Source organism: Bos javanicus, chromosome 5, assembly GCF_032452875.1.
Source record: "Bos javanicus breed banteng chromosome 5, ARS-OSU_banteng_1.0, whole genome shotgun sequence".
NCBI lineage: Eukaryota > Metazoa > Chordata > Mammalia > Artiodactyla > Bovidae > Bos > Bos javanicus.
In genome coordinates, this window is record NC_083872.1 from 96,142,455 (window position 1) to 96,154,495 (window position 12,041).

Consider the following 12,041-nt stretch of genomic DNA (forward strand, 5'->3'; position numbering starts at 1 on the left):
TTGTTGTTGTTGAAGGGGGAATACAAGTGAGGGACATTTCAGGTATATTTCTCAGAGGATGCTTTTGAAGATCAAATGAGAGAATACCTATAAAAATTGTTTGAAACTGGTAAAGTAGCATTCACTTTCTCCTATTCAATCATCCGTCCATTCATCCACCCAATCACCATCAATTCACCTTGATCAACCTATCCTTTCCTTTGTCAAATACTTATTAAATATCTACAATATGACAATCTCTGTACTATGGCATGGACTCAATGTAAGGAATTCTTGGTTCTCTGATGAATATTCCTAAAAACCATTTTCTGAATCAGTGGCAGTAAATTAGAATCAGCACTCTCTCAGAAAGATTTAACCAATATATATAGACTAATTGGTCACTTAAAGTAAATGTTTTATTTTAATGTTCCAATTTAATGTTTGTTTCAGCTTCTTTATCAATGGTAGTGAAATTTTAAAATCTTTTCAGAGGAATTTTTCTTTTCACATAGCAATACAAATAAGCTCAAATAATCTGCTTTATGAGATTTATCACAAGTAGCAACTTATGTGCTCTATTTGGCCAGAATTGTAGGTTTGTTATCACAGCATTTTCTCAATGTTATATATCTTTTAGTGGCTATCTTCCAACATATCCTTGGGTTCACATTATAGTACAGCATTTCTTAATTTATAAGCAGACTGAGAATTAATTATTTATAGTTATTTAAACAACTGCATTGTAGACCTATAGTATGAGATATAGTAGCCAAGAGATCGAATTCCACAACAACTTTTGTTGTTTTATTAATTACAAAATATCATTACCACCCAACACCAACAAATCCCTTCTGAATATATCATAAAAATCCTGTGAAATTTTACTGCAGTTCAGTTTATCCCAGATCTCCGCACAAGTAGATCTTTGCAAGAACTTTTAGGCCAGCATGGTGGGTAGTGGTTAAGAGCATGGCTCTGGAGGAAGATAGATTGGGTTTTTAATCATGGATCTACAGATGCTTGATCCTTGAGTCGGGATGATCCCCTGAAGGAAGGCATGGCAACCCACTCCAGTATTCTTGCCTAGAGAATCCCATGGGCAGAGGAGCCTGGTGGGCTACAGTCTGTGGGGTCACAAAGAGTCGAATACAACTGAGCAACTAACACATTCACTATAGATACTAACTGTGTGACCTTAGACAAGTTACTCAATTTCTTTAAGTGTCAGCATCTCCATCTCTAGGATGTGAATAATAATTCCTATTTATGTGGCAGCAAATGAAGAAACTTAGTCACTTTGGGCTATTCAGAACACTCTCATTTCAATTTGTGAGCTCCCAATCTTTTCATTTAAAAACATCTATGTAGGACTTCCCTGGTGGTCCCGTGGTTAAGAATCCACCTGCCAATGCAGGGGACACAGGTTTGATCCTTGGTGTGGGAAGATTAACATGCTGTGGAGCAGCTAAGGCCATGCACCACAACTACTAAAGCCCATGAGCTCTAGAGCCCATGCGCCTCAACAAGAGAGGCCCGCACACGGCGCCTAGAAAGTAGCCCTGCCTGCCACGACTAGAGAAAGCCTGCAGGCAGCAATGAAGACATAGTGCAGTTGAAAAAACAAACAAACAAAAAATTTAAATTACAACTCTCCTCCTCCTCTTCCCAATTCAGGTTGGATTGGTAGTTCTATGGGTCTAGAAGGTACCTGGCATCACCTGCTCCCTTTCATCTTCCTCTTTCCTCCTCCTATTTACCTCTATAAGACTGAGTCAGGGACACGCATGAGGGACACAGATGTGACGTCTTCCTTTTATTTTTTTTAATTTAATTTAATTTTATTTTTAAACTTTACAATATTGTATTAGTTTTGCCAAATATCGAAATGAATCCGCCACAGGTATACCCGCGTTCCCCATCCTGAACCCTCCACCCTCCTCCCTCCCCTCCCCTCCCTCTGGGTCGTCCCAGTGCACCAGCCCCAAGCATCCAGTACCGTGCATCGAACCTGGACTAGCGACTCGTTTCATACATGATATTATACATGTTTCAATGCTATTTTCCCAAATCTTCCCACCCTCTCCCTCTCCCACAGAGTCCATAAGACTGATCTATACATCCGTGTCTCTTTTGCTGTCTCGTACACAGGGTTATTGTTTCCATCTTTCTAAATTCCATATATATGCGTTAGTATACTGTATTGGTGTTTTTCTTTCTGGCTTACTTCACTCTGTATAATAGGTTCCAGTTTCATCCATCTCATTAGAACTGATTCAAATGTATTCTTTTTAATGGCTGAGTAATACTCCATTGTGTATATGTACCACAGCTTTCTTATCCATTCATCTGCTGATGGGCATCTAGGTTGCTTCCATGTCCTGGCTATTATAAACAGTGCTGCGATGAACATTGGGGTACACGTGTCTCTTTCCCTTCTGGTTTCCTCAGTGTGTATGCCCAGCAGTGGGATTGCTGGATCATAAGGCAGTTCTATTTCCAGTTTTTTAAGGAATCTCCACACTGTTCTCCATAGTGGCTGTACTAGTTTGCATTCCCACCAACAGTGCAAGAGAGTTCCCTTCTCTCCACACCCTCTCCAGCGTTTATTGCTTGTAGACTTATGGATTGCAGCCATTCTGACTGGCGTGAAATGGTACCTCATAGTGGTTTTGATTTGCATTTCTCTGATAATGAGTGATGTTGAGCATCTTTTCATGTGTTTGTTAGCCATCTGTATGTCTTCTTTGGAGAAATGTCTATTTAGTTCTTTGGCCCATTTTTTGATTGGGTCATTTATTTTTCTGGAGTTGAGCTGTAGGAGTTGCTTGTATATTTTTGAGATTAGTTGTTTGTCAGTTGCTTCATTTGCTATTATTTTCTCCCATTCTGAAGGCTGCCTTTTCACCTTGCTAATAGTTTCCTTTGTTGTGCAGAAGCTTTTAAGTTTAATTAGGTCCCATTTGTTTATTTTTGCTTTTATTTCCAATATTCTGGGAGGTGGGTCATAGAGGATCCTGCTGTGATGTATGTCAGAGAGTGTTTTGCCTATGTTCTCCTCTAGGAGTTTTATAGTTTCTGGTCTTACATTGAGATCTTTAATCCATTTTGAGTTTATTTTTGTGTATGGTGTTAGAAAGTGTTCTAGTTTCATTCTTTTACAAGTGGTTGACCAGTTTTCCCAGCACCACTTGTTAAAGAGATTGTCTTTAATCCATTATATATTCTTGCCTCCTTTGTCAAAGATAAGGTGTCCATATGTGCGTGGATTTATCTCTGGGCTTTCTATTTTGTTCCATTGATCAATATTTCTGTCTTTGTGCCAGTACCATACTGTCTTGATAACTGTGGCTTTGTAATAGAGCCCGAAGTCAGGCAGGTTGATTCCTCCAGTTCCATTCTTCTTTCTCAAGATAGCTTTGGCTATTCGAGGTTTTTTGTATTTTCATACAAATTGTGAAATTATTTGTTCTAGCTCTGTGAAGAATACCATTGGTAGCTTGATAGGGATTGCATTGAATCTATAAATTGCTTTGGGTAGTATACTCATTTTCACTATATTGATTCTTCCAATCCATGAGCATGGTATATTTCTCCATCTATTAGTGTCCTCTTTGATTTCTTTCACCAGTGTTTTATAGTTTTCTATATATAGGTTTTTGGTTTCTTTAGGTAGATATATTCCTAAGTATTTTATTTTTTCCGTTGCAATGGTGAATGGAATTGTTTCCTTAATTTCTCTTTCAGTTTTCTCATTATTAGTGTATAGGAATGCAAGGGATTTCTGTGTGTTGATTTTATATCCTGCAACTTTACTATATTCATTGATTAGTTCTAGTGATTTTCTGGTGGAGTCTTTAGGGTTTTCTATGTAAAGGATCATGTCATCTGCAAACAGTGAGAGTTTTACTTCTTCTTTTCCAATTTGGATTCCTTTTATTTCTTTTTCTGCTCTGATTGCTGTGGCCAAAACTTCCAAAACTATGTTGAATAGTAATGGTGAAAGTGGGCACCCTTGTCTTGTTCCTGACTTTAGAGGAAATGCTTTCAATGCTTCCTTTCTTCTGATCATTCTCACTGCTCTGGCTCATTGCTTGAAGGTCCAGTGGAAGCTGTAGAGATTCCTCTAAGCCTTGCTGATGAAGCTCCACCCTGCAGGTTCCATTGGCATTGGTAGTCCTTTGTAAGTTTCAGGGCTATCTGCCAGTCATGTCCCCCTACTCAGGGTCTATATCCACTTGTGGAATCTATCTTCTATGTGCCTCAGGAAACAGGAACCCAAGGAGACTGAATGCCCCTCTCAACCTGTTATGCACCTGTGCCCTGCTCTGTGATGCTCTTTCTCTTTCACTGGAGGCAGGTCAACAAGCCTGATGGCCTTAGACTGCTTAGACATCTGTTGACTGGGGAAAAATGTAGTTTAAGAGTTGTAAGTTTTAGTTTTACTCAGGGACCTTACTGAGGATTATTGCCTGAGAAACAGTCTCTCAGTAGCTCTGAGGGTAATTGCTCCAAAGACGGAGAAGAAACCACTTTATATGTATCAGTTCAGTTCAGTTCAGTCGCTCAGTCGTGTCCGACTCTTTGCGACCCCATGAATCGCAGCACGCCAGGCCTCCCTGTCCATCACCAACTCCCGGAGTTCACTCAAACTCACGTCCATCAAGTCGGTGATGCCATCCAGCCATCTCATCCTCTGTCGCCCCCTTCTCCTCCTGCCCCCAATCCCTCCCAGCATGCACACACACACACACACACACACACACACACACACACACATATATATATATATATAAACTTTTGGCTAGGGAATGCATGCAGTCATGTATACATCATGAGGAGCAGATTTCTCAGTTAATAGTTTTAGTGAGTTTATGTTATGGGAAGATGCAGGAATCTGGGTTCATTAAAATTTTCCCCCAAGGGAATTCCCTGGTGGTCCAGTAGTTAAGACTTCACTCTCCAATGTAGCAGGTGAGGGTTTGATACCTGGGTGGGGAGTTAAGATCCTGCATGCCTCCTGGCCGAAAAACTAAAACATAAAATAGAAGTAATATTGTAACAAATTCAATAAAGACTTTAAAATGGTCCCCATTTAAAAACAAAACAAAACACAAAACCTTTCACAAAAAATTTTTTTTCCAAAGTATCTCTAGCTATCTAAGGGACTGTTTTTCCACAGCACAGAGTGCCTTATTTTGTTTTTGTCTTGAATTCCTTTCAGGGCACACTGGAGGTTAGCAACTGCAGTCCCTAATGAATTGATCCTTGGAGAACAGGATGGTGAGCAACATTCTTTGTTTTATACCCTCAAACAGAACAATTCCTGGCCCCTCTTTCTTCTTCCTATTGTGGTAAAATATATAAATAAAAAAATTGCTGTTTTAATCTTTTCTGAGTGTTTAATTCAGTGACCTTAATTATAATATATTTACAGTGTTGTGCTGTTTCATCACCCAAATTGAAACTCTGTACCCATTAAACCAAAAACTCCCTGTTTTTCTCCCTTGAATCCGTGACAACCTTGAATCTGTTCATCGTGTCTCTTTGAATTTGCCTAGCCTAGGTGTTTCATATAAGGGAAATCATATCATATTTGTTCTTCTTGTTTGGATTATTTTACTTAGCATAATGTTTTCTTGGTTTATCCATATTGTAGCATATATTAGAAGTTCATTCTTTATTATGGTTGATTAACATTCCAAATTCAGACTTAAATTGAAGAAAGTAGGGAAAACCACTAGACCATTCAGGTATGACCTACATCAAATCCCTTATGATTATACAGTGGAAATGAGAAATAGATTTAAGGGACTAGATCTGATAGACAGAGTGCCTGATATGAACAATGGACAGAATTTCATGACATTGTACAGGAAGCAGGGAGAAAGACCATCCCCAAGAAAAAGAAATGCAAAAAAGCAAAATGGCTGTCTGAGGAGGCCTTAGAAATAGCTGTGAAAAGAAGAGAAGTGAAAAGCAAAGGAGAAAAGGAATGATATACCCATTTGAATGCAGAGTTCCAAAGAATAGCAAAGAGAGATAAGAAAGCCTTCCTCAGTGATCCATGCAAAGAAATAGAAGAAAATAATAGAATGGGAAAGACTAGAGATCTCTTCAAGGAAATTACAGATACCAAAGGAACATTTCAGGCAAAGATGGGTTCAATAAATGACCGAAATGGTATGGACCTAACAGAAGCAGAAGATATTAAGAAGAGGCAGCAAGAATACACAGAAGAATTGTACAAAAAAGATCTTCATGACCCAGATAATCATGATGGTGTGGTCACTCACCTAGAGCCAGACATCCTGGAATGTGAAGTCAAGTGGGCCTTAGGAAGCATCACTATGAACAAAGCTAATGGAGGTGATGGAATTCCAGTTGAGCTATTTCAAATCCTAAAAGATGATGCTGTGAAAGTGCTGCACTCAATATGCCAGCAAATTTGGAAAACTCAGCAGTAGCCACAGGACTGGAAAAGGTCAGTTTTCATTCCAATCCCTAAGAAAGGCAATGCCAAAGAATGCACAAACTACTGCACAATTGTACTCATCTCACATGCTAGCAAAGTAATGCAAAAAATTCTCCAATCCAGGCTTCAGCAATACGTGAACCGTGAAATTCCACATGTTCCAGATGGTTTTAGAAAAGGCAGAGGAACCAGAGATCAAATTGCCAACATCCACTGAATCATCAAAAAAAGCAAGAGAGTTCCAGAAAAACATCTGTTTCTGCTTTATGTGTGTGTGTGTGTGTGTGTGTGTGTGTGAGATGATTGGATGGCATGAGTCATCTCACACGCTAGCAAAGTAATGCTCCAAGCCAGGCTTCAGTTCAGTTCAGTCACTCAGTCATGTCTGACTCTTTGCAACCCCATGGACTGTAGCACACCAGGCTTCCTGGTCCATCACCAAACCGCAGAACTTGCTCAAACTCATGTCCATTGAGTCAGTGATGCCATCCAACCATCTCATCTTCTGTCATCCCTTCTCCTCCTGCCTTCAGTATGTCCCAGCATCGGGATCTTTTCCAATGAGTCAGTTTTTTTGCATCAGGTGGCCAAAGAATTGGAGCTTTGGCTTTAGCATCAGCCCTTCCAATGAATATTCAGGACTGATTTCCTTTAGGATGGACTGGTTGAATCTCCTTGCAGTCCAAGGGACTCTCAAGAGTCTTCTCCAACACCACAGTTCAATAGCATCAATTCTTCAGCACTCAGCTTTCTTTACAGTATAACTCTCACATCCATACATGACCACTGAAAAAACCATAGCTTTGACTAGACGGACCTTTGTTGACAAAGTAATGTCTCTGCTTTTTAATATGCTGTCTAGGTTGGTCATAACTTTTCTTCCAAGGAGTAAGTGTCTTTTAATTTCATGGCTGCAATCACCATCTGCAGTGGTTTTGGAGCCCAGAAAAATAAAGTCAGCTACTGTTTCCACTGTTTCCCCATCTATTTGCCATGAAGTGATAGGACTGGCTGCCATGATCTTAGTTTTCTGAATGTTGAGCGTTAAGCTAATTTTTTCATTCTCTTCTTTCACTTTCATCAAGAGGCTCTTTGGACATGAGTTCGAGCAAAATCAGGCAGATAGTGAGAGGCTGAGAAACCTGGCACACTGCAGTTCATGGAACCACAAAGAGTTGGACATGACTGAGTGACCGAACAACAACAATATACATATATCCCCTCTTTTTTGGATTTCTTTCCCATTTAGGCCACCACAGAGCACTGAGCTATACAGCAGGTTCTCATTAGTTATATATTTTTTACATAGTAGTGTATATATGTCAGTCTCCCAATTCATCCCTCCCTCCCCCAAGAAGCAGGCTTTCAAAACTGCTTTCTCAGTATTCATCTCTGGACGTTCAAAATGATCTTAACCAGATTTTATATGAGCCTCCTTCACTTACACATAGAATAATTTAGTCTTAGGACAGGAAGAGACCTTAGAGTTCATCAGGTCCAACCTCAACATTTCACAGATATGGCTTCACAGGTCCTGAAAAGTGAAATAACTTTGCCCAATGTAAATTGCTAGTTTAAAAATTGATTTTTGTGTGTGTGAAATTTGAACAAAGTCTATATAAAACTTATTTTTTCAAGGCCTGGTTTATGTGTAACTATGAGTAGTTGTAAAAGTGTGCCTTCCTTTTTTGTAATCTGGAAGATTATGGATATACGACTATTTCTGTTTTCCCTTCCCCATGTCACGGAGGCAGATTCGAGGGGAAACTATTGCTATCAATTCTAACATATGGATGGCTTCTCGACTTTGGGGGATCAGGCTATGATACTGAGTGAATGCAGAGGACCATTTTGCTTATCTAGTACTCTACTCTGCGAAGTGGTATCGTATTCTTACAACATCCTTACCGTCAGTGAGGGATGCGTATTCCTACTTGGATGGGTGAAGGCATGACCAGTATCATCAGTCAGCTGGGGGCAGTTTGGTGCAGATCACAGTCCCTGTGAAGGTGATCTGGCTCTCACCCCACTGATGGCCGGCAAGCTGCAGTGAAAAGAACATCACCCTATTCCCCCATCTGCCCCTGCTATCTCAGGTGAGTTGCTCTGTCTTTTTGATTCACAGTCTCCTCATCTGTTAAGTAGAGACAAAAATAACACCAGTCTCTCCAACTGTTGTGAGAATCAAGATAGAAAGTGGAATTAAAGTCTTTAATGAATATAGAGAGTTATCCAAATATTAGTGATTGCTATTATGTGGCTGTCTAAGTAGGTGGTCACTTTATACATTGTAAATAAGCCTTTGTAAGGTTTAATGAAGTTAGAAGCTTAGGAGAGATTCAAAGGGCCCCTGCAGAGTAAACGATGATGTGCTCTTCATCCTCAGGTCTTATCCTAACCCATAACCATTGTTACTTAGAATTCAACAGACATAAAAGCTAAGTCTTCTTGAGATATTCCTTACTCTGTAAATATAGCTTAGCTTTTACAGTTCTTTCAGCCTCAGAAAGATGCAGCGTTTACTCATTTCACCTAGCATTTGAAAGGTCAGTCATGAAAATCTGAAAATCTTTCTAACATACAAATCCAGTAACAATGCTCTTATTATTAAAAACCTTTTTACTCCCCATGGCTCACAGGATAAAGTCCAAATGCCACAGCTGCAAATCTTTTTCCTGGCCAAGTAGACTATAAATATGTAAATAAGATTGATAATCAAGCCCTTACCATGAATATACAAGGTGCACTATGGTCCAGCCCTGGTCTGTGCGTTCTGTCTGACCTCCTGCCTCCAGTTCCCACACACCCACAGACACAGCCCCTCTCAGCTGGAACCACAGGCGCCCTACCAGGCCCGGCCTCTCTCTGTTTGCTGGTCCTGCCTCAGCTGTGTGGATGTCCTGCTCCCTCCTCTCTGCCTGCTTGCTGCGTTCATAGTTATCCTTGAAGACCCAAACATTACCTCCTTTGTGAAACCATCTCTGACCTCTTCTTCCACATGAGGAGGATTAATCACTCTGTGTCTCTGTGAAAATAAGCATTTCTCACATGATTTTGTCGTTTGTTTTGCTGTTTTGTTTGAACATTTAGTCTTCAAGGGTTCTGAGGGCTGAGCAAGAATCATACTCTTCTTTGTCTCTCTGCACCCTAATGCCCAGTAGCATGGGTGGAAATGGCAGGTGCTTAATATGTTTGCCACATGAATGCTTGTGGAAGACCACGGGGCAAGATATACTGATAAGAGAAGCAGGAACTTGTTCATACTGTCATTTAAAATGCACCAACAATCCCTGTGGCCTAGAACTATACCCATTATTGCTTTGGGTCTTCATCCCCTCCATCCACGACTAAAACGATTCTCTGTTCTCTAGCCATTAATTAGACATGAATGAGACAATAAAACAGACCACACTTCTGACCTCTGGTTTAGCCAGTCAGTCCACTAATTGGAGATCCAGGGCCTGAGACACCAGGTTTCTCTCTCCTTAGAACTCCAACAAGCCGTGTGACTTGAGCAGATCTCTCTTGGTCTCTGGGCTTCAGGTTTTGGAATCAGGGAGGTAGACTTCATATTCTGAGGTTCCTCATGGTCTTGACGGCTTAGCTTCTACATAGTTGATCCTGGGAAAGCGGATGAGGCAAAGGACAGGCAAGTATATTCCAGGGTGGCAGTAGAGGGGGCATAAGAAAGGTGGGACAGGGATGAGCATGAAAGCCCTAGCATTCCTTCAAAACTAGAGTGTCCTGGGACTTCCCTGGCGGTCGGTCCAGTGGATAGGACTCTGTGCTCCCACTACAGAGGGCCTGTGTTCCATTCCTGGATCAGGACTCAAAAGGGACACGGCCTGGTCAAAAAAACCCCAAGAAAATTCTAGAGTGTCCTGTTGTTGTTGTTTAACATTTCTCTCAGCACAGAGTAGCTGCTTCTAGCTCAAAACCCCTTCCCCAAGATGCCCCCTAAGCCTGGAAATTTTTCCTCACACTTAGTCATGTGGTCCTCCAGAGGTCTTGTGGTCTCTGTGTCTGCACCTTTCCAGAATCTCAACACGTTAGCTCCAGTGAGATCAGAATGGGAGATAGCGGAAGGGTCACATGAAGCCTAGCATATGCTTGGATGAGAGCAGACAAGTCAGCGAAAAGGAATAAAAATGGCAGGTCAGTGAGCACTCTGGATGGAAAAGAGGAGTGGAGAAATCGAACAGCCAGTGTTGGGAGGGAGGGCTGGGGAACAAGACAAGCTTAGGCATTTTACTGCAGGTCTGTTGTACTGCAGATTTTTTTTTTTTTTTTTTTTTAAGAAGGAGCTTTCTGAAAGAAAATACGAGGCATAAGGATTACACACCAGCATACAGGGTAAGGCTAATAATTCAAGAGCATAAAATGAAATATTTTACAAAAGGCCTTGTATTAATTTTGATATGCCTTTTATTAAGTGAAAAGTAGAGACATTTATTGGGTGGATTGGCTATAAATAAATTTTTAGATAACTTCTAATCTTTATTGCTCCAAGAGGGACAAATACAATCCCCGACCAACACTGATCCAGCTACTGTCCAAAAAGGGCTAAAAGAAACATTTTATCTTCTTTTATTACGGTGAAGAAAATAGGAAGCAAAACAGATTAAGGGAAAAGAACAAAAAATGAAAAGAGGACACAGAGTGCCCAGTATCGAGAAGGCCATTATCCAGTGACCCTCAGCCCAGCATTGCCTCCCTGACTTCCCATCGCAACAGCTTCCCCTTACGTAATAAGAACAGGGTAACGCTGGGTAGTCAGAAAAATGTTGCTCAAAATTCAACTAAAGATAAGTAACAGCAGAGATATATCCAGTCCCTCGGCAAACTACTTGATGTCGCATAGCAACAACTGCCTAGTTTTATTTCTGTCACAGTATTGCCATAAGGAAGCTTTGAGATTAAGTATTTTTTAAAAATTTAAACAAACAAGGTAGCATACCTCACCACACCTCACCTGCCTCCCTCTAAAATTAGAAAGGCAGCCTCTCAAAGGAGGAGATCATTAAGATGGTAAAAGGGGAAAGAAAAATTTCCTGGGTCCTTCCTAATAATCTCCTTCTGATTTATCTCAATCCTGACAAGAACCTGCTGAGGAAGGTCTTGATCCCATTTCACAGATAGGGAAACATACCTAGAAGTGTGGAGTAACTTGGCCAAGTTACCCAGCCAAGAAGGGGCAGAGTTAGGTTTTAAACATTCCTGCACCCTTTTTCTGTCTGATCAGCAACCCAGTGCTTTCCCATCACTGCCCTGCAGTGAGGCCAGCAGTCAATTGTGGCAACAACTCTCCACCCTTTCTGAGCTGTCTGTAGCAGGGTGGTCATGCCTCCAGGACATCTGGAGATGTGGGGACCCACATATGACCCTACAGGCCAACTGTTTCACGGTACAGATTAACCTGAGAAAATCGGCGTTTGCAATCAGTCTTGTGCAAGAAGTGCAGAGAAAGGCAGAGACTGTGGAAACACAATCTTTCCTCAGGACATTTGTGTTCTGATGTATTTGAGGGGAGTCACAATTCCTGGTGTTGGCATCTACAGACAGATATTTAGGAGTTATTCAAGAAATA